Consider the following 24,656-nt stretch of genomic DNA (forward strand, 5'->3'; position numbering starts at 1 on the left):
GAAAAAGAAAAGTAATTTTGGAAAATTCTTAGAGAAAAGAACATCAGAATTCCTTACCTGTCTCCTGGGAAATGTGTACGCTATTAAATTTGCAACAGTTAGACCTGGACACGGGACAATGAAGTGATTCAAAATCGGGAAAGGAATAAGTCAAAGCTATCTAGTGTTGCCCTGGTTATTTGACTTCTGTGCAGAGGACCTCATGAAAAAATAAAATCCTAGATGAATCTCAAGCTAGACACAAAATTTATGTGGGCGATATGATAACTTAGTTATCCAGATGACAACACCCAAATGACAGAAGAATAATAGGAATTAAGGCGCCTCTTGATGAAGGTATTATCTGTTTCAAGTACAGACATCTGAAATGACATAGTCCTTCATAAAAGATGAAATTCTCAGTTTCACATTTGAAAATCTAGATGTATCTTCCAGAATGTGAAATATAAAATTCTCTATTAGTCACATATACAAATCTGGGGACAATTTTTCCAACTTGAAATGTGGAATTCTCTGTACATCTCACATGAAAGTATACATACAATATTTTCTTATTAAAATGTGGAATTTTTCACATTAGAGATATGAAAATCAGGATGCAGATTCTTTGACAGGAAATATGAAAATGTCTATTTCACATATCAAAATATGGTCACAGGATTTCTCACATGAGATATGGAATTTTTTCATATTTCTCATTTGAAAATCTTTGTGCTGTCTTTCCTTCATGAAATATTGAATACTGTCTACTTCACATTTGAAAAAAGTGCATTCATTCTCCTACAAGAAATGTAGAATTTTCCCACAGATTTTCATGCTTGAGCTCTGAAATTCTGTATATTTCCATCAGGAAAGCTTGAATGAAGGTCTTCTGATATGAGACTTGGAATTCTGTGTATTTCACATTTAACAATCTGGGGAGAAATGTTCTCATATGAAATATGAAATCTCGACTATTCACATATGAAACTTTTTCTAGATTTGTACACATGAAACCTATATGCAGGTTAGGAAAAAACAGTTAGAACTGGACATGGAACAACAGACTGGTTCCAATTAGGAAAAGGAGGATCGCAAGCCTATATATTGTCACCCTGCTTATTTAAATTACATGCAGAGTGCATCATGTGAAACAGTGGGCTGGAAGAAGTGCAAGCTGGAATCAAGATTTCTGGGAGAAATATCAATAACCTCAGATATACAGATGACACCACCCTTATGGCAGAGAAGAGGAACTAAAAAGCCTCTAGAAGAAAGTGAAAGAGGAGAGTGAAAAAGTTGGCTTAAAGCTCAACATTAAGACAACGAAGATCATCGCATCTGGTTCCATCACTTCATGGGAAATAGATGGTGAAACAGTGGAAACAGTGTCAGACTTTATTTTTGGGGGCTGCAAAATCACTGCAGATGATGACTGCAGCCATGAAATTAAAAGACGTTTACTCCTTGGAAGAAAAGTTATGACCAAGCTAGATAGCATATTCAAAAGCAGAGACATTACTTTGCCAAGAAAGGTTCGTCTAGTCAAGGCTATGGTTTTTCCAGTCTTCATATATGGATGTGACAGTTGGACTGTGAAGATTGCTGAGCACTGAAGAATTGATGCTTTTGATCTGTGGTGTTGGAGAAGACTCTTGAAAGTCCCTTGGACTGCAAGGGGATCCAACCAGTGCATTTGGAAGGAGATCAGCCCTGGGATTTCTTTGGAAGGACTGATGCTACAGCTGAAACTCTAGTACTTTGGCCACCTCATGGGAAGAGTTGACTCATTGGAAAAGACTCTGATGATGGGAGAGATTGGGGACAGAAGGAAAAGGGGATGACAGAGTATGAGACGGTTGGACGGCATCACTGACTCGATGGAAGTGAGTTAGAATGAACTCCGGGAGATGGTGATGGATAGGGAAGCCTGGCATACTGCAATTCATGGGGTCGCAAAGAGTCAGACATGACTGAGTGACTGAACTAAACTGAACTGAGCTGTACACATGAAATAGGGAATTTTCAATGAATCAGAAATTGATATCTGAGCTAAAACATCAAATAGGTACAGCTATATTTCATGTATTTCCTGAATAACAGAAAGAGTTCTCTGTATTTCTTTGAAAAAAGTCTGGGTGACGATTTCTCTGCATGAAATAGGGGATTAGCATATTTTACAGGTGCAAAATCAAAACGCTTATGATTATACAGTGGAAGTGATAAATAGATTCAGGGGATTCTATCTGATAGACAGAGTGCCTGAAGACCTATGGGTGGAGGTGTGACATTGTACAGTAATCAGGGATAAAGACCATTCCCATATAAAAGAAATGCAAAATAACAAAGTGATAAGGCCTTACAAAGATCTGAAAAGACCAAAGACGCTAAACAAAAACGAGAAAATGAAAACAATACCCATTTGAATGCAGAGTCCCAAAGAATAGCAAGGAGAGATTAAACCTTCCTCAGTTATCAATACCAGTTCATAGAGGAAATAAATAGAATGGGAAATCCTACAGATCTCTTCGAGAAAATCAGAGATACCAAGGGCAAATTTCATGCAAAGAGGGGCACAATAAAGGACAGAAATGGTACGGATGTAACAGAAGCAGAAGCTATTAAGAAGAGGAGGGAAGAATACACAGATGAAATATGCACAAAAGATCTGCATGATCCAGTTAAGCACAATGGTGTGATCACTCACCTAGAGCCAGACGTCCTGGAATGCAAAGTCAAGTCGGACTTTAGAAGCATAACTACAAACAAAGCTCGTGGAGGTGGTGGAATTCAGTTGAGCTCTTTCAAATTCTAAAAGATGATGTTGTGAGTGTGCTGCCCTCTATATGCCAGCAGATTTGGAAGACACAGCTGTGGCCAGACCACTGGAAAAGTTCAGTTTTCATTCCAACCGCAATAAAAGGCAATCCATCGAGTGTGCAAACTACTACTTAACTTCACTCATCTCACACATTCGCAAAGTACTGCTCAAAATTCCCAAAGCCAGGCTTCAATAGAATGTGAACCATGAGCTTCCAGATGTTCAAGCTGGATTTAGAAAGGTCAGAAGAACCTGAGATCAAATTACCAACACCCATTGGGTTATCAAAAAAGCCAGAGGAGGAGGAGCCAATATGGCGGAGGAGTAGGACGGGGAGAACACTTTCTCCCCCACAAATTCATTAAAAGAGCATTTAAACGTCGAGTAAATTCCACAAAACAATTTCTGAATGCCGGCAGAGGACATCAGGCACCCAGAAAAGCAATCCAACTCTTCGAAAGGAGGTAGGAAAAAATATAAAAGACAAAAAAAGAGACAAAAGAGGGAGGGACGGAGTTCCGTCCCGGGAAGGGAGTCTTAAAAAGAGAGAAGTTTCCAAACACCAGGAAACCTTCTCACTGCCGAATCTGTGCCGAGCTTTGGAAGCACAGAGGGCAACATAACAGGAAGAAAAAATAAATAAACAATTAAAACTCGAAGATTGCGAGTCCTACGGTAACTCCCCCAGCGGAGAAGCACGGTAGACGCCTGCACGCGCCATTAACAAGCGGGGCTGGACAGGGAGGTGCAGCACGGGCTGCATCGCTTAGAGTAAGAATCTGGCCTGAATACCCTGAGCACTATCTGAGCAAAATAATTTGGGCGAGCAAACCAGACTGTGGGATATCTACAACGTGAAAAGCCAGCCCCAACCTAAGACACCGCCAGGCCCGCGCACGGAACAAAGAATTGATCAGAGATAGCCGGCTGCAGACCTTCCCCCTCTGGTGACAGGCAGCCAGAGCCGGAAGGGGGCAATCGCAGCCCCAGAGAGACATTATCTATAAAACTGTAAGCAGGCTTCTTTGCTAACTAAAACTTCTTGGGGGTCTGGACGGTTAACATCTGCCTGAGAAGGTGCGCCGGTTTTATACCCAGATAACCGAGTGGCGGGGAGGCGATAAGTCGCAGCATTGGCGCTCACCAAACACCTCATCACTTGAGCTGCTCATTCCAAACTCATTCTATGAGGCTACCATCACCCTAATACCAAAACCTGACAAAGATCCCACAAAAAAAAAGAAAACTACAGGCCAATATCACTGATGAACATAGATGCAAAAATCCTAAACAAAATTCTAGCAATCAGAATTCAACAACATATTAAAAAGATCATACACCATGACCAAGTGGGCTTTATCCCAGGGATGCAAGGATTCTTCAATATCCGCAAATCAATCAATGTAATACACCACATTAACAAATTGAAAAACAAAAACCATATGATTATCTCAAAAGATGCAGAGAAAGCCTTTGACAAAATTCAACACCCATTTATGATAAAAACTCTCCAGAAAGCAGGAATAGAAGGAACATACCTCAACATAATAAAAGCTATATATGACAAACCCACAGCGAACATTATCCTCAATGGTGAAAAATTGAAAGCATTTCCTCTAAAGTCAGGAACAAGACAAGGGTGCCCTCTTTCACCATTACTATTCAACATAGTTTTGGAAGTTTTGGCCACAGCAATCAGAGCAGAAAAAGACATAAAAGGAATCCAAATTGGAAAAGAAGAAGTAAAACTCTCACTATTTGCAGATGACATGATCCTCTACATAGAAAACCCTAAAGACTCCACCAGAAAATTACTGGAACTAATCAATGATTATAGTAAAGTTGCAGGATATAAAATCAACACACAGAAATCCCTTGCATTCCTATACACTAATAATGAGAAAACAGAAAGAGAAATTAAGGTAACAATTCCATTCACCATTGCAACGGAAAGAATAAAATACTTAGGAATATATCTACCTAAAGAAACTAAAGACCTATATATATAAAACTATAAAACACTGGTGAAAGAAATCAAAGAGGACACTAATAGATGGAGAAATATACCATGTTCATGGATTGGAAGAATCAATATAGTGAAAATGAGTATACTACCCAAAGCAATTTATAGATTCAATGCAATCCCTATCAAGCTGCCAACAGTATTCTTCACAGAGCTAGAACAAATAATTTCACAATTTTTATGGAAATACAAAAAAACTCAAATAGCCAAAGCGATCTTGAGAAAGAAGAATGGAACTGGAGGAATCAACCTACCTGACTTCAGGCTCTACTACAAAGCCACAGTTATCAAGACAGTATGGTACTGGCACAAAGACAGAAATATAGATCAATGGAACAAAATAGAAAGCCCAGAGATAAATCCACGCACATATGGACACCTTATCTTTGACAAAGGAGGCAAGAATATACAATGGATTAAAGACAATCTCTTTAACAAGTGGTGCTGGGAAATCTGGTCAACCACTTGTAAAAGAATGAAACTAGAACACTTTCTAACACCATATACAAAAATAAACTCAAAATGGATTAAAGATCTCAACGTAAGACCAGAAACTATAAAACTCCTAGAGGAGAACATAGGCAAAACACTCTCTGACATACATCACAGCAGGATCCTCTATGACCCACCTCCCAGAATATTGGAAATCAAAGCAAAAATAAACAAATGGGACCTAATTAAACTTAAAAGCTTCTGCACATCAAAGGAAACTATTAGCAAGGTAAAAAGACAGCCTTCAGAATGGGAGAAAATAATAGCAAATGAAGCACCCGAGAAACAACTAATCTCAAAAATATACAAGCAACTCCTCCAGCTCAACTCCAGAAAAATAAATGACCCAATCAAAAAATGGGCCAAAGAACTAAATAGACATTTCTCCAAAGAAGACATACAGATGGCTAACAAACACATGAAAAGATGCTCAACATCACTCATTATCAGAGAAATGCAAATCAAAACCACTATGAGATACCGTTTCACACCAGTCAGAATGGCTGCGATCCAAAAGTCTACAAATAATAAATGCTGGAGAGGGTGTGGAGAAAAGGGAACCCTCTTACACTGTTGGTGGGAATGCAAACTAGTACAGCCACTATGGAGAACAGTGTGGAGATTCCTTAAACAACTGGAAATAGAACTGTCTTATGATCCAGCAATCCCACTGCTGGGCATACACACGGAGGAAACCAGAAGGGAAAGAGACACGTGTACCCCAATGTTCATCGCAGCACTGTTTATAATAGCCAGGACATGGAAACAACCTAGATGTCCATCAGCAGATGAATGGATAAGAAAGCTGTGGTAAATATACACAATGGAGTATTACTCAGCCATTAAAAAGAATACATTTGAATCAGTTCTAATGAGGTGGATGAAACTGGAGCCTATTATACAGAGTGAAGTAAGCCAGAAGGACAAACACCAATACAGTATACTAACGCATATATACGGAATTTAGAAAGATGGTTACGATAACCCTGTATACGAGACAGCAAAAGAGACACTGATGTATAGAACAGGCTTATGGACTCCGTGGGAGAGGGACAGGGTGGCAAGATTTGGGAGAATGGCATTGAAACATGTGAAATGTCATGTATGAAATGAGATGCCAGTCCAGGTTCAATGCGCGATGCTGGATGCTTGGGACTGGTGCACTGGGATGACCCAGAGGGATGGTATCGGGAGGGAGGAGGGAGGAGGGTTCAGGATGGATTTTCTTTTAAAAATAAATAAAAAAATAAATAAAATAAAATATTTGATACAAAAAAAAAAAAAAGAAAAAAAAAAAGCCAGAGAGCACCAAAAAAACATCTACTCCTTTTTGACTATGCCAAAGACTTGTTTGTGTAGATCACAACAAAACATTTTAAATTCTTCTAAACATGGGACTACTAGAGTATGTTATATGCCTCCTGATAAATCTGTATGCAGCTCAAGAAGCAACAGTCAGAAAAGGAAATGGAACAACAGACAGGTTCTGAGTTGGGAAAGGAATATTTCAAGGCTGTACTCTCAACCTCTTTATTGAACTTACATGAAGAGTTCATCACACAAAATGCCAGACTGAATGCAACAGGGTTTGGAATCAACTTTGCTGGGAGAAATATCAATAACATCAGATATGCAGATGACACGATTCATGTGGCAGAACATGGAAAGAACTACGGAGTCTCTTGAGGAAAGTAAAAGAGGAGAGTGATTAAGGTGACTTAAAACTCAACATTCAAAATGAGATTCATGGCATCTGGTCCCATCACTTCGTGACATAAAGATGGGAAACCAATGGAAACAGTGAGAAACTATTTGGGGGGAGCAGGTTCCAAAATCACTGAAGATGGTGACTCTGTTCAGGAAATTAAAATATGCTTTCTCCTTAGAAGAAAAGTTACAACCAGGCTGGACAGCACATTATAAAGCAGACAAAGGTCAGTCTAGTCAAAGCTATGTAAAGAGATGAGAATTGGACCTAAAGAATCTTGACCTCCAAGGAATCGATGCTATTGATATGTGGTGTTAGAGAAAACACTTGAGAGTCCCTTGGACTGCAAGGAAATGAAAGGAGTCAATTCTAAAGGAAATCAGTTCAGAATATTGATTGGAAGGGCTGATGCTGGAACTGGATCCTGGATATTTTGGCCACCTGAAATGAAAGGCTGACTCATTGGGAAAGAACCTGATGCTGAGAAAGATTGAAGGCTGGAGGAGAGGGTGACGACAGAAGATGAAATGCATGGTGGCATCAGGGAATCAGTGGTTATGGGTTTGAGCAGGCTCTATGAGTTGGTGATTGACAGGGAAGCCTGTCATGCTGCAATCCATGGGATCAGGAAGAGTCGGACTTAATGATACTCACCAAACTTACTTAGGTTCTCAGCGAAGTGAAAATGGTAAAGAACTCTCTTACCCATCAATTGATAATCCTCACAGATTCCTAATGCCCCCTAAGATTTTTAACTGTTTCTTCAGAGATTCAGCAAGGATGGCCATTCTTTCCATTATATGGGTAAATATCCCCTAGGAAATAATGGAAGGGGCATAATTTACAGAAAGTTGTAGAAGAAAGTACACACATCAGCAAGTCAGCATGACCTTGTCAAAAACTTATAGTATGATCCTTTAATCCTTCACACTGATTTCCTTCTGAAACCTGATGATAGGACCTCACCAATCCTGAGGAATGGTCATTGCAAAGGGATGTTATCTAGAACAATTTCTGCCTATTACTTTAGTGATGACACAAAGCAGGCACATTATGGTAATCATGCCTCCGTTAACCTCCCCTAACCAAGACAATAGGCTGCACTAGCCATTGGGGAGCTTACAGGATCACAAGGTCTCCTGTAAATGGTTGGAGCCACCTGGGCCTTTCCCACAGAGGGTTTGCAGGTATGATGAGGTCCCCTTTCCATGGCAAAAATTCTTATCTATGGCCACCAGTCTTACTGCCAGTCCTCTGGATTTGTGAGAACCCCACAAGACCAACTCTAGCTTGCAAAGTATACATCTGCTTAAAAAACAAACAAAAGGATAAAATCCAGTCCAAACTGAAGTGCCTAAGGATAATCAAATGGTCCTCAGTTCTATGAAGGGCCATTAGGGCCACAAAAGCACGGGTCCAGGCAAGTTCATTGTTAACACCTGCAGCCCTTCAAAGGACGTGTCCTGGTAATGGATAAAGATTGTAGATTGTAAGTCCTCTACCAATTTGAGAAATTGTGTCAACAAGACCTCTGAACCTCCCATCGTAGCTAAGCCTAAAAGACGGAATATGTGCATATCAGGCCCAAGGCACATTCAACTGGGAATATTTGGAGGTAACAGTACCAGATATAGGACCCTATAGAGAAGGTGTACACAAAAATGAAATAAGAAAAAAAAAAAAAAAGCCTTTTGTGCCAGTTTCAGACTGAAAATGTGCATTTCCCAGATGACCAAGTGAACAGGATTCAAGTCAGTAATAACACTCAACGTAGCCACATGTCAATGCAGATTCCCACTAGGTAACTTCAGAAGCTTCTGTGCAGGCCTGTCTTCAGCCTCTGCTTTCCATTCATAAATTGTGTTCATTCAATCAGCAGACAGTATGAAATATAGGCAATGGGTAGGCACTCAAGGAAGATGATGAAGACTGTAAGAACAAAGTATCTTTCCAGGGTAAGGGACAGACAACACCACAGGTTGGTGATAAGATGGAGGAAGTTGGAGAGGAGAATGGAGGGCAGATTTCAGATCTAGCTTCTGGACATTTAGGGTGATGGCAGCTGCCCCAGACCTGGCTGCAGACCTTGAGGAGATACTTCCAAATGTAATAAATTAATGTGGTCTCTGTCCTCTATGAGCTTTTACAACCTTAAAGCCTCAGCCTATGATACTATACCAAGTAGAGAGTCATAGCTCAGAAATTCAAGATATTAATTTAGGAAGGGTGTGTGAGACTTGAAGGAGATGTGTTCTATCAGACATGTTCTAACATTTAGCATAATTAACTGGGCTTGAGCCAGGACTTACTTATATGCATGTAGACTGCTATCTTCGGAAAATTCCCATTATGAGATCATATAACCTGATATCTGGGATTTCACTTTCTTGGTGAGTACTTCTCCACTTATGAAAAAGGAAGATAGCACTAGTTTAGAAGGTACATCTTTGTATTAGGACTTTTCTATCAATTTCCCAACTCTACCAATTGTTCTAGGTAACTTCCTGACAGTAGGAAATATGGACAACTATATAGTATCTCCTCCTGCCATACTAGAGGCACTATAGTAAGTGTAAAGACGGATAACACACAAAAGTACATTTACAGCTCATGATTCTTTGCTAATTTTCTTTTCAGTTGATGTATCCATAGGTGTGAGTGGGGTATTAAAGTCCCCTATTATAATTGTGGTACTGTTAATTCCCCCTTTCCTACTTCCTTGCATTTGCCTTGCATCTTGAGGTGCTCCTAAATGGAACAATGGACTAGTTACACCTAATTGTTTTATATAGGCATTACACTCATTAGGAATGGAATCATGTTTTTTTCCAGTGCAATCCTGAGCCCACATCTTGGTCCCTGCACAAAAGCAGGCTGTATCCTTCCCATGTTCAAGCCCTGAGAAACATTCCTGAGCCCACATCTCTGTCACTGCACTGAACTAGGCTGGGTCCAGCACTTGCTCAAACCCCTGGAAAATACTCATGAGTCCACATCTCGGTCACTGCACTGAACCAGTCTAGGTTCTGCCCTAGTTAGTCCCCTGACACATACCTCTGAACCAACATCTCGGGCTCTGCCCTGAAGCAGGCTGGTCCTTCCCATGTTCAAGCCCCGACAAATGCTCCTGAGCCAAACTCTTGGTCACTGCACTGAACTAGGCTCTGTCCTACACTTGTTCATGACCCCGGCAAACACTGCTGCGCCCAAATCTCATGCCCTGCACATGATCCAGTCTGTGTCTTGCCCTTGTTAGATTCCCCCAACACATACACCTGAGCCCACATCTCAGTCCCCGCACTGAAGCAGGCTGAGTCCTGCCTTTGTTCAAGCCTCCGGCAAACAATCGTGAGCCCACAACTCGCTCCCTGCCCCTGAAATTAGGTCTGTCTTGCTCTTGTTCAATCCCCCAGAAAACACTCCTGATCCCACATCTCACTCCCTGCCCTGAACCCGCCAGGGTCCTGCCCTTGTTCAAGACCCCGACAAATACTCCTGAACCTACATCTTGGTTCATGCACTGAACCAGTCTAGGTCATGCCCTTGTTAGATCCACCAACACATACTGCTGAACCCACATCTCGGTCCCTGCACAAAAGCAGTCTGGGTCCTGCCCTTGTTGAAGACCCTGACAAACACTCCTGAGCCTGCATCTCAGTCCCTGCACTGAACTAGGCTGGGTCCTTCCCTTGTTCAAACCCCCGACAAACATTCCAGAGCCAACATCTCTGTCCATGCACTGAACCAGGATGGTTCCTGCTTTTGTTCAAGCCCCAGGCAAACAATCCTGAGCCGACACCTAGCTCCCTGCCCCTGAACTAAGGTGTGTCCTCCCCTTGTTCAACTCCCTGCCCCCCAGGAAACACCCCTGATCCAACATCTCACTCCCTGCACTGAAGCCACCTGGGTCCTACCCTTGTTCAAAACCCTGACAAATACTCTGGAACCCACATGTCAGTCCCTGAACTGAAGCAGATGAGTCCTTGCCCATGTTCAAGCCACAACAAATACTCCTGAGCCCACATATCACTCACTACAATGAACTAGGCTGGGTCCTACACTTGTTGAAGACCCTGACAAACACTCCTGAGCCTGCATCTCAGTCCCTGCACTGAACTAGGCTGGGTCCTTCCCTTGTTCAAACCCCCGACAAACATTCCAGAGCCAACATCTCTGTCCATGCACTGAACCAGGATGGTTCCTGCTTTTGTTCAAGCCCCCGGCAAACAATCCTGAGCCGACACCTAGCTCCCTGACCCTGAACTAAGGTGTGTCCTCCCCTTGTTCAACTCCCTGCCCCCCAGGAAACACCCCTGATCCCACATCTCACTCCCTGCACTGAAGCCACCTGGGTCCTACCCTTGTTCAAAACCCTGACAAATACTCTGGAACCCACATGTCAGTCCCTGAACTGAAGCAGATGAGTCCTTGCCCATGTTCAAGCCACAACAAATACTCCTGAGCCCACATATCACTCACTACAATGAACTAGGCTGGGTCCTACACTTGTTGAAGACCCTGACAAACACTCCTGAGCCTGCATCTCAGTCCCTGCACTGAACTAGGCTGGGTCCTTCCCTTGTTCAAACCCCCGACAAACATTCCAGAGCCAACATCTCTGTCCATGCACTGAACCAGGATGGTTCCTGCTTTTGTTCAAGCCCCCGGCAAACAATCCTGAGCCGACACCTAGCTCCCTGACCCTGAACTAAGGTGTGTCCTCCCCTTGTTCAACTCCCTGCCCCCCAGGAAACACCCCTGATCCCACATCTCACTCCCTGCACTGAAGCCACCTGGGTCCTACCCTTGTTCAAAACCCTGACAAATACTCTGGAACCCACATGTCAGTCCCTGAACTGAAGCAGATGAGTCCTTGCCCATGTTCAAGCCACAACAAATACTCCTGAGCCCACATATCACTCACTACAATGAACTAGGCTGGGTCCTACACTTGTTCAAGACCCTGACAAACACTCCTGAGCCCACATCTCGGTCACTGCACTGAACGAATCTGCTGCTACCACTGCTAAGTCTCTTCAGTTGTGTCCGACCCTGTGCGACCCCATACATGGCAGCCCACCAGGCTCCCCCATCCCTGGGATTCTCAAGACAAGAACACTAGAGTGGGTTGCCATTTCCTTTTCCAATGCATGAGAGTGAAAAATGAAAGTGAAGTCCGTCAGTCGTGTCCAACTCTTAGTGACCCTGTGGACTGTAGCCCACCAGGCTCCTCCATCCATGGGATTTTCCAGGCAAGAGTACTGGAGTGGGGTGCCATTGACTTCTCCGACTGAACGAGTCTAGGTCCTGCCATTGTTCGATTCCCCAACACATACTCCTGAACCCACATCTCGGTTTCAGCACTGAACTAGGCTGGGTCCTGACCTTGTTCAAACCCCCAACAAACACTCCTGAGCGTGCATCGCAGTCCATGCACTGGGTCCTGCCCATGTTCAAATCCCCGACAAACACTCCTGAGCCAACATCTCCATCCCTGCACTGAATCAGGATGGTTTCTGCCTTTGTTCAAGCCCTGACAAACAATCCTGAGCCAACAACTCGCTCCCTGCCCCTGAACTAAGGTGAGTCCTCCCCTTGTTCAAACCCCCAGAAACACTACTGAGCCCTCATCTCACGCACAGCACTGAACCAGGCTGGGTCCAGACCTTGTCAAAACCCCCGGCAAAAACTCCTAAGCCCACATCTCAGTCCCTGCACTAAAATAGGCTGGGTCAAGCCCTTGTTCAAACCCCTGACAAACACTCTTGAGCCTGCATCACCGTCCCTGCACTGAACTAGGCTGTGTCCTGCACTTGTTCAAGACTCTGACAAACACTCCTGAGCCAACATCTTGGTTCCTGCACTGAACCAGGATAGTTCCAGCATTTGTTCAAGTCCCGGCAAACAATCCTGAGCTGACAACTCTCTCCCTGCCACTGAAGTAAGGTGTGTCCTCCCCTTGACCAATACCCCAGGCAACACTACGATCCCATATCTCACTCACTGCACTGAAGTTCGCTGGTCCCTGCCCTCATGCAAATCCCTGACAAACACTCCTGAGCCAACATCTCCATCCCTGCACTGAACTAGAATGGTTTCTACTTTGTTCAAGCCCCAAGAAAAACATCCTGAGCTGACAACTCGCTGCCTGCCCCTGAACTAAGGTGTGTCCTCCCCTTTTTCAATCCCTCTGGAAACACTCCTGTACCCGCATCTCACGCCCTGCCTTGAAGCCGCCCGGTTCCTGCCCTTATTCAAGACTTTGATAAATGCTCCTGAAACCACATTTTGGTCCCTGCACTGAAGCAGGTGGGTCCTGCCCACGTTGAAGGTCTAACAAACACTTCTGAGCCCATATCTCGCTCTCTACACTGAACTGGGCTGAGTCCTACACTTGTTCAGATTAGATCAGTCGCTCAGTCGTGTCCGGCTCTTTGCGAACCCGTGAATCTCAGTATGCCAGGCCTCCCTGTCGAACACCAACACCCGGAGTTCACTGAGACTCACGTCCATCCAGTCAGTGATGCCATCCAGCCATCTCATCCTCTGTGGTCCCCTTCTCCTCCTGCTCCAATCCCTCCAAGCATCAGAGTCTTTTCCAATGAGTCAACTCTTCGCATGAGGTGGCCAAAGGACTGGAATTTCAGCTTTAGCATCATTCTTCCAAAGAAATTCCAGGGCTGATTTCCTTCAGAATGGACTGGTTGGATCTCCTTGCCGTCCAAGGGACTCTCAAGAGTCTTCTCCAACACCACAGTTCAAAAGCATCAATTCTTTGGCGCTCAGGCTTCTTCACAGTCCAACTCTCACATCCATACATGACTACAGGAAAAACCATAGCCTTGACTAGACGAAATTTTGTTGGCAATATAATGTCTCCGCTTTTGAATATGCTATTTAGGTTGGTCATAACTTTCCTTCCAAGGAGTAAGCGTCTTTTAATATCGTGGCTGCAGTCACCATCTGCAGTGATTTGGAGCCCAGAAAAATAATGTTTGCCTCTGTTTCCACTGTTTCTTCATCTATTTCCCATGAAGTGATGGGGCTGGAGGCCATGATCTTCGTTTTCTGAATGTTGAGCTTTAAGCCAACTTTTTCACTCTCCACTTTTACTTTCATCAAGAGTCTTTTCAGTTTCTCTTCACTTTCTGCCACAAGGCTGGTGCCATCTGCATATCTGAGGTTATTAATATTTCTCCTGGCAATCTTGATTCCAGCTTGTGTTTCTTCCAGTCCAGCGTTTCTCATGATGTACTCTGCATGTAAGTTAAATAAACAGTGTGACGATATACAGCCTTCGCATATTCCTTTTCCTATTTGGAACCAGTCTGTTGTTCCATGTGCAGTTCTAACTGTTGCTTCCTGACCTGCATACACATTTCTCAAGAGGCAGATCAGGTGGTCTGGTATTCCCATCTCTTTCAGAATTTTCCACAGTTTATTGTGATCCACACACTTGTTCAAGACCCTGACAAACACTCCTGTGCCAATATCTTGTTCCCTGCACTGAACTAGGCTGGGTTCAGCACTTTCTGAAGTCCCCTGCAAATACCTCTGAGCCAACATCCTGGTCCCTGCACTGAAGCAGACGGGGTCCTGCCCTTTTTGAAACCCCTGACAAACACTCCTGAGCCCACACATCAGAAACTGCACTGAACCAGGCCAGAAACTACACATGTTCAAGCCCCCAACCAACTGTTCTGGGCCTGCATCTGACTCAAAGGCTGGTTTCTGGTCTTATTTAAGCCCGCAGCAAGCAATCCTGAGCCCACAAATCGCTCCCTGTCCCTGATCTAAGGTGTGTGCTCCCCTTGTTCAATCCACCAGGAAACACTACTGAGCCTGCATCTCACTCACTGCCCTGAACAAGGGTGGGTCCCGCCAAAGTTCAAGCCATGACAAATACTGTTGTGCCAACATCCCAGTCTCTGCACCAAACCAGCTGTTTCCTGCCCATATCAACCATGGCAAACACTCCTAAGACCACATCTTGGTTCCTGCACTGATAGCGGCTGAGATCCTGGCCATATTCAAGCCTAGACAAACACTCCTGACCCCATTTCTCGCCCCTGAACTGAACTAGGCTGTGTCCTACACATGTTCAAGACCCTGACAAACACTTCTTGGCCTTCATCTGACTCTCAGGCTGATCTCCCTCACTACACTGAACTAGGCTGGGTCCAGCACTTGCTGAAACCCGTGGGAAACACTCCTGAGCCCATATCTGGGTCCCTTCTCTGAACCAGGCCAGGTCCTGCCCTTGTTCAAGCACTCAAAAAACACTCCTGAGCCCACATCTCGATCCCTGATCGCGGCTGGATCCACCCCTTGTTCATCCCAACAGACACTCCTGAGGCCACATCTCAGTCGCTCCAATGAACCAGGCTGGGTCCTACCTTTGTTCAAGCCCCCAACAAACACTCTTGAGCCCACATCTCAGTCCTTGCACTGAATCAGGTGGGTCCTGCCCATATTCAAGCTCTTTGTAGAATGCATATATCATATATCAGGACTATAGGATGGCTGGCTTAGCTTGGTCCTCTTGCTGCTTCAGGCCCCACAGGCTTGTGTGATAGGGCAGGTTGGGATGTGTTCTCACATGGAGAACAGTACCACTTTGAAAGGGCCTCAATAGGGTAAATGGCAGACGTGCATGTCTCCGACACCGGTGAGTCATGGAACTTAAGGGGAACTGTCTTTAGAGTCTCCCTGGCAGGCATTCGAACAAGGTTCAGGGAGTTCCCTCATGCCAGCAGAGCGGGCCCCATTTCTCCCTCTGTGCAAAGTGTGGCCAAGCCACCTCAGGCCTGTGCAGTGTTCACATCTGTCCAGCGAGGGAGGGAGGGTCGCACGTCCAATTCTGCAGTTCAGCAGTGACCGCCCACTGTTGGCTCTCAAGGTTGAGAAAGCACTCTCCGAACGTGTGGACTAAAACCGTCTAATCTCCCATTGCTGCAACTCAGTCAGGACGCGAAGGGCTTGCAAAGGATAAGCGTCTTTTCTGAGAGCTGCTGTCCAGAGAGTGGCAGACGGCAACAGCACTACTTAGAGAGACAGAGACACACAGACATCAGTGCCTGGTACACACACAGAAGGATTGTCCAGAACAGTGCTATGCCGGAAGCAAAGATAGAGAGACAAAGAGCGAGCTCTGCACCCTAAACCTCTGGCCTCCCTGAACAGTGGAGATCAATGGTAGCAAATGTTGCGGTTTTTCCCTACTCCCCTAGTATCAGGACAGCAACAGGCTCTCTGTCCCATGAAGAAAAGTATCCAGCCACTTGGCACCCCTGCATATCCTTTGGATAGTCAGGGAGAGCTCCCAGCTATTGCCTGTCCCAGGGGACACAGGAGGGTATTGTTTGGATTGTGGAGCAGGAACCCGTGGTTGGAATTTCCAGGGCCAGGTCAATGACAGCACCTGGGGCTACCCCAGCCACATGCAAAACCCTCTACAATCCTGGTGCAGAATCTGGCCATGTGGGGGCACTGGAGCACAGGAACCGCAGAAGATGCCCTCCGGTCTAGGGGCATGTCCATAAGGGTGCCGCCCACTACCCTCTCCGCCCTTGGTCTAGATTTGGGCAAGGAGCCTGTGCTTGGCTCACAGCCTAGGCTCCTGCCTGTTTTCCGCTGATGTCCCAGGGCCCGTTCACCCTGGCCTGGGCTGTCTGGCACCCCTTTCCTTGGCCTCACGCCACCCCCAACACACCACTCCCCACCTCCCGACCATCCCCCTCACTCCCCGCCCCCAAAGAGCTAGTGGGTCCCACAGGTTCACTGCAGCCTGGGCCACCATTATGCACCATTCTCTGTGCTGTTATATCGTGTCCCTTCACATCTGCCCCAGCTTGGGCCAAGAGGAGCGTGAGAGGTGATCAAAGGAAGGTGGGAGCGTCCTGGGACCCTTAGCTGTGAGCCCCAGTACTCAGGGAGAAGCCCCCACCCCTCATCCCGCGACCTGCCATCCTGATGCTGTGCGCAGCTGGAACCTTGCAACCACCAGTTGTCACGCCAAGTGAAGAGGCCATCCTCTTTAGGGTGGAGGCAGTGCAAGACAGCCAGACCCTGGTGGACGGAGACGTGGCAGGGATCCGGCGGGAGTTCCGGCTGCTTGCAGAAGACATCATGGAAGAGGTGGAGGTTGTGGCAGATGAGGAGCAGAAACAGTGGTCCTCCCAGGAGCTGGAGGAGAAGACGGTGGAGGAGCAGGGCCAGGACAGGCCGGGAGGTCCGAGTGAGCACCAGGCGCTAGATGTCCTGAAGGCACTGGCCGCCCTGCAGGTGGAACTGAGCTCTGAGTGTGAGCAAAACCACAGGGCCTACCATCAGAGGAGGAAGCATCACTTGGCTTGGGGGAGTGCCATCATCCAGGGCATCCCTGGCTTCTGGGCCAAAACTGTATCCTTTCCGCTGCTCCTTTGGGTCCACTGCTCATGAGGAGGAGGAGAAGGGGCAGGAGCAGGAGGAGGGGGAGGGGGTGAGGGCACAGGAAGGGCGCTGGAGGCCCCTGAAGAAAATGTGGTCCTGGGCAATTGGCAAGCTCCAAAGGCCCAGCAGAGTAGGGTCTGGGCAGGGCTACAGATGTACGTGTTGCAGCCATGCCTTTGAGTGTCTCCTTCAGGCCTGCATCTGAGGAGGAGCAGCACCTGAGGCCTCCAAGTCAGGAATGACCAGAGATGGTACACAAGAGCAGCATCTGCACAGCTATTGCTGTAAATGCGGGTGATCCTGGCATATAGCTGAGACATGTGAGTCATTCACATACACACACAACACACACACACGTACACACACACACACACACACACACAACCCCTTTGCTTTCAAACACGGATTGTCACAGGACTGCAAATCTGACCATGTAAGCAGTGACATGCCACTACCAAGCATACACAGGTCTGGAGGAGAACAGTAGCTGTCAGAAACCAGTCCCTGCTCGGAGAATGCAGACCACCTCAGACGCACACCACCACAAGGGGCCCAGAGCCATGAGCGTGTCTGATGGTATGGCAAAGCCTGATGACATCAGGGGTGGCCAGGTAACAGGCAGTGCCCAGCTCCTTGCAGATGCCTTTTCCAATATCTTTGTTCCACCCCAGACTAGGACTGATGCTCCTGGCTCTTCTTGGCCTGGCATGTAGCTCCCTGAATGGCTCCTTGACCTAAAGCAGATTATGAGCCACCCTCAAGTTTCCGTCATGATCAGCGACCAAGATCAAGACTTTCTCGACTACATGATCGACTTGAAGATCAGTGAGGAAGACTGAGGAAGGATGGGTATGGGACCTGGCAGGGAGTGGGAAGATCCTGTTAGCCATGTTCCTGCACTGTGAGACTTTGGAGAGGAGTCATGGACGCTGTTAATGCCTGCCTGGGAGGCAAGCTGAGGCCCCTAGAAGTTTGCACCTTTTCCCTCCTCCCTATCCTGGCAGGTGCAGGTGCGGAGCCATCTGCAGTCCCACTGCAAGCTGATCTTTTCCTTTCAGGACAACCCCTACTTCTTGAACACCATGATCATTAAGGAGTATTACCTTGACATCACTGGTAACATGTGGCTCCCAGGGTGATGAGTGTGGGTGTGCAAGCATGTAGATGATCCACCTGTGGAGTCCACCCCAGTCTCCCCTGTCTTTCCGCAGGGAACAGGGCATGTCATTCCACTCCAGTCCACTGGTTCTGGGACTTTGAATGGGCATCCCCCAGCCACAGTCTGGACACCAGGAGCCTTAATTTTCTCAACTGGCTGTCAGGCCACAATGGCCCAGAATTGAACACGATTGCTGATGTGGGGTTGCTTTGGGCCTGCACACAGGTGATGATTAATGTTGGAGTTCTTGGCTGCTCATGGGAGGGTTCAGGGCCTGGTCAGCCCTGGGTTGACCTTGCTCGTGTTGCCAGCAGCTCATCAGCAATGACATGTGGGACAATCCCCTGAAGTACTACCTCGGGGAGGATGATTCTTCCATCAGAGATAACTGACAGAAACACATGTGGTGAGGCGGTCAGGAGATAGGCCCTGAGGGACAGCCTTATCGTAGCTGGGACACTATCCTTTCCCAAATGGGGATGCATTTGGGATGCATCTCTCCTAGGATGCAAAACCACAGGCATCCTAGGAGAGACAGGATTTGAGTGTGGCATGCCTCTAGGCACTTCCAGCCTGCCTCCCTGGCAGTGCAGAAAGGCGAGGAAAGCACAGGTGGTTGTACGTGTTTGACCCTGTGCCCGGATGAGCCTGTGAGGGAGGGAATGGAGTGAGCAAGGAGTAATTGCATGTCCCAAAGGACCTCAGGAGAGTGGGAGACAGGGAAGCCCCTGGGGGCAGTTTGGGGCCTGCTGGTTTTCAGGGTCCAGGGTCTAGGCAATAGAAGTCCTGCCAAAGATACGCCATGGTGGGTGCTGATAGTCCTGACGTGAAGTTCTTCTTTCCTCTGGGGTCTTGCCACTGGCTTTGGGGGCCTGAGGGGCAAAAGTGTGCGTCTGCATCTGAGAGAATTCGAGCAGTCTCGCTGAAGCAAAATCTCCGATTTTGTCATAGGGGACCTGAAACCAGGTGATGCTCAGAGGGAAGCTGCGTTCCAGGTGACCGTCTTGGATGCTCCTGGGCCCAAATGGAGGCTGGCTTCCTTGGCATGTGGGCTGTGTAGGCAAGCAGAGATGTGTGACTGTAGGGAGTCCTACCTGGGCCTAATGAGAGCAACTGGAAGAGAGTCTTGACATCTAGCAAATCACTGTGGCCTTGGTGGTTCAAGCCGTCTTGGTGCCTTTGAGATAGAAAAGCTGCTTTCCGCCCAAGGGAGGCATGAGCTGTGGGCCCACAAAGGGAAGGTTTTGCAGGGCATCATCTGTTTGGGGACTCCATGTGCATGGGTAGTGTTAAACAGAAGGGAGGACGTGTAGGAATGCCACCTTACCTTTATGGCCTCAGGTTCCAATCTTTGTATCTGAAGAGACCCTGTATCCATGTGCACCTTTCTCACAACATTGGATAAGACCCAGGCCTATCACAGTCTCTTGGGGCTCTTGGAGGCTCAGGCGTCTCTTTGGCCTTTTCCTGCTACATGGAGATAGCCCTTGGGGGCACATGTAGACAGGTGCACACATAAAGCTACACAGATAGGAAGAACAGAAGGCCTCACTCAGAATGTTGTTGTCCATAAAGGGTGGTAGGCTAGCAAGAGGGGCACAACATTGACAAGGAATGACCTAGATAGGTGCACACCGAGAGAGAGGTTCTCCAAGTCAGCTGAGCCCAAAGGTCCTTGTTTTCTGTCCCCACATGGATCAGGCCAATGTGACTGGTACTGTGAAGCTGTCCAAGGTGATGGGAGAATGCAGAACGCAGGCGCATGTCATACAGCTGTTCATGGCAAGTGCTTCCAACCCTGCTTGCTGCTCTGCAGGTCGGTCCGTGTCACTGGCAAATGCCAAGATTTTGTAACCTTTGAGGATAAGTCACAAAGTTAGATGGAGAAGGCAATGGCACCCTACTCCAGTACTCTTGCCTGGCAATTCCCATGGACAGAGGAGCCTGGTAGGCTGCAGTCCATGGGGTCACAAAGAGTCGGACATGACTAAGCGACTTCCCTCTCACTTTTCACTTTCATGCGTTGGAGAAGGAAATGGCAACCCACTCCAGTGTTCTTGCCTGGAGAATCCCAGGACGGGGGAGCCTGGTGGGCTGCTGTCTATGGGGTCACACAGACTCAGACTTGACTGAAGTGACTTAGCAGCAGTAGCAGCACAGAGTTAGAAGTGCAAGGTGACATGATTAATTAACAAGCGAAAGGAAACAACCAGGAAAAGAAAGTTACTTTTTGTTTGTGAGCACAAAGGTACTTACCAAAATTCATATTCCTAGAGAAGAAAGCTTGTAGTTTTGCACGTGTGCGTTTCCTCTCAGGGATGTTACTGTGTACACGCACATGTGTGTGCACACATGGGCATAGAAGTCCCTGCCAGTGTGCTTGTGAGTATGAGCTTCCGGAATTGACCTAGCCAGGTGATGGAAGTTGGATAGCAAAAACATGAAGGTGTTAGAGAAAGGTACATATGCTCTGGCCAGCAGAAGCACTGAAGCCAGGGATTCGATCCCCGTTATCTCACTGAGCAAACACGTTCTAAGTGGGATCACAGGGGTGCACCCAGGATGTCTGGCAGAAAGTAGAGGCAGGAAAAAAGAGCCTGGGGAATGTGCAGAGAAAAGTCCACTATATCTGCAGTTTATGAAAAGTAGAAATGTACCAGGAAGGAGAAACCGTACTTAATTAATTGAGATATCTAGCTAAGGAGATTTCCAGCCAAACAGCCAAAAGTGCTTCCTGGTTTCTTCTTGCTGCCTATAGTAAAATATAAAGGGAAATTAAAAAAATATATATTTAAGAGAAAATATTAAAAAATAAGACAGAACTTGCTGAATTGGAAATTTTCCAGTCTTTTAACATGACAGAGGATGCTAAAATTAATGGCTCTCAAACAAGGTTCTATCCAGGGCATTGAGATAAGGTGGTCTAAATATAACATTTTATAACACCTATACATCAATTCTTATTTATTTATTTATTTTTAATAAACGTGGTCTAAAGATGAGTGAGTGTAAAATTCTTTGTTAAGCCTCAGAAAGCTGGAAGGGGATGCTTCATGGCATTATTTAGGCAGGCCAATGCCTTCCAAAGAGTTCAGGGGTGTCACTCAGAGACATTTCAGTCACACAATAAGACTTGTACCAAGTTTCAGGGTGTTATCCCTCAGCTATCTCAGCAGAAAACCGAGACAGAGTAGGCCTTATTATGAAGACATGTGTGATGGTGGCTTTGGAATGGAGTGCTTTACCATGAAAACCAGTAAGATTATCAGGAGACACACCAAGTTTTTAAGATAACATATTTAAGTTCAGCTTGGACTGAAAGGACCAGCAATAGTACAAAATAAGAGAGCTCTGAACTTCTACCTTTGACAAGCAGGAAGCAGGCTAGGGAGACTGTTTCACTGTAACCATATACTACCCACCTTTCCTGCAATGGAATCATGTCAGAGGGCAGAATTAAAAATTCAGAGACTGAAGCCTAGGAAGTTTCCAGGCCTTAAATCCTAATCAAAGGACTGCCAACAAGAACCCGTGGGATTTCAGAACTGCTACTGTTGACTCCCATCTCCCCTCCTCTTTCTGGAACAGGAGTGCCCATGAAGGTTATCTATGCCTGACCCAGCACTGTATGTTGGCTGTGAAAGTGAGCAGATTAACTCATCTCTTTTGTTCACAAATCATCAGGTCTAGAGGAACTACACGTGTATAATTTGAACTGATGTGTTGGAGATGACTTGAGAGTCTCCTGGACAGCAAGGAGATCAAAATAGTCAATCCTAAAGTAAAGCAGTCCTGAATATTCATTGGAAGGACTGATGCTGAAGCTGCAGCTCCAATACTTTGGCAACCTGATCCTAAGAACTGACGCATTAGAAAAGACCCTGATGCGGGAAAGATTGAAGGCCGGGGAAGGGGACAGCAGAGGATGAGATGGTTGGATGGCATCACCAGCTCAATGGACTTGAGTTTGAGCATGCCTCTGGAGTTGATGGTGGACAGGAAACCCTGGTGTGCGGCAGTCCATCAGGTCGCGGTCCATATCTGGACTTGACTTCGATGACAAGGTCCTGAACTTCAAGTTAATGCTATAATGGATAAATTATTTGAAAGCATTTGCAGGAAAATGCATTTTGGACATACAAGTATGTAAACAATTTGTGGCCATGGGTGTACCATGTGGTTTTAAAGTATGTCCACAAATCCTTTCCTTCAAGGGTGGTCCTTATACTCCCCTTTACATGTAGGCTGGACTTAGTGGCTCACTTCTAATGTTAGAATATTGTAGAAATGAAAATGAAGTGTCTGACTATGACTCTTTAAGTCACAAAAGGCACTGCAGCCTCCTTGCTCATCCTCTTGGATCACTCATTCTGGAAGCCAGCTTAGTCGTATCTTGAGAACACTCAGGTAGCCCAGTAGAGAGGCCCATGGGAAAGAACTGAGGCTTTCTCCCAACAGCCAGCAAGGAAACTGGTTTCAACAGCTATGTGAGTAAGCCATCTTGGAAGGAAATCCACCAGCCCATGTCAAGGCTTCAGATGACGACAATCTCATGAAACCCTGAGCCAGAACCCTCAACTGAATTACTCCTGGATTCCCAACTTTCAGCAGCAGTATGAGATAATATTGTTTTAAGCTGTTGCTTTGGGATACTTTGTTATGCAGCAGTAGTTCGTTAATGCACTGCCAACTTTGTCTCATGTCTTTATACCGGGGCGCCTGTCCATTTAGTCCAATCTAAGCTAGATTCTGCTACTTCAGTTTAGAAAACATACTTCACCCTTGATCTGACCACCCTCAGATCAGATCAAATTCTTTATCACTCACCTCAATATCTTATCAGTCTTGCCTAGCCTCAGCAATGATCGTCTCAGTTGAGCCAGAATCCACCAGCACCCTTATGGTCATCTTAATAAGTTTCCATCCACTGACACCCACTCTGTTGTTGTTCATTGCTTTTCAGTCTCCCAGTCTCTCTTTGCTATCACATGGACCCACCCTGTTCCTTAGCTATAAATCCCAGCTGTGTCCCTGCTGGAGTCAGGCTTAAGCTCACTCTCTCTCCCGTATTATAAGACCCCCACTGTAGTACTCTTACCTTGAATAACATTTTTCTTACCACTTTTAGGAAGTGTTATGAATCATTTGTTTAACATTTCCAGGTTCTGTTAGTAGGGATTATTCTCAAAGGAATAGTTCTATACCTTTACTTTTTATACTATATTCCTTAGGGGAACAAATTTCTAGAATTAAAACATTTCATGTTTTTACCATACAAACAGAAAATATCATTTAAAATATATTTATATATCTTTTAAAAATGTAGTAATCTGAAAAGGATGTGTATATAGACATGCCAGTGTATATACACACATACCCTCAGACCTCCAAGGAAAACTTAATTCTCAGTAAACTATAAATTAAAACATTCACCTGCAAGTAGTGAAATCTTTGGAATTAATGTGCCAAAAAATCATAGAGAATGAGATTTTAATTTAAAAAATGTATACATAAAACCATTTGGGATTCAGACAAAATAGGTTATTTAAGTAAAGATAGGTCAAGCCCTAAACCATCTAGTAAAAAAAAAAGAAAAAAGAAAGAAAGAAAGGAAATAATCTCATGTAATAACCTATAATGAAAAATAACCTAAAAAATAGACATGTATATGCATAACTAAATCACTCTGATATACATCTGAAACACAACATTGTAAATCAAATATATTTCCATAAAATTTGTAAAGAAAGCTTTTACAATGTATGATTATAAAGAAAAAATCCTAAAGAAAGTAGAAGGTATATATGAATTGAAACAAAAATAGAAAACAACAAAAATAAAACTTGTTGGGATAATAAAACAAGAGCTGCTTCTTCGAAAAAAAAAAATCAGAAACATTGATACAACTGTAGCCAATCTAATAAGGGGAAGAGGAGGTTAATTCCAATACTAGAAATGAATGACACATGGAATGGGATTTTGAGATGGTAATATTCAACACTGAGTGGAATTACTTTTGTTTCAGGAAAGGTCAAGTCAAGCC

Source organism: Bos taurus, chromosome Y (assembly GCF_002263795.3).
Source record: "Bos taurus isolate L1 Dominette 01449 registration number 42190680 breed Hereford chromosome Y, ARS-UCD2.0, whole genome shotgun sequence".
Classification (NCBI taxonomy): domain Eukaryota; kingdom Metazoa; phylum Chordata; class Mammalia; order Artiodactyla; family Bovidae; genus Bos; species Bos taurus.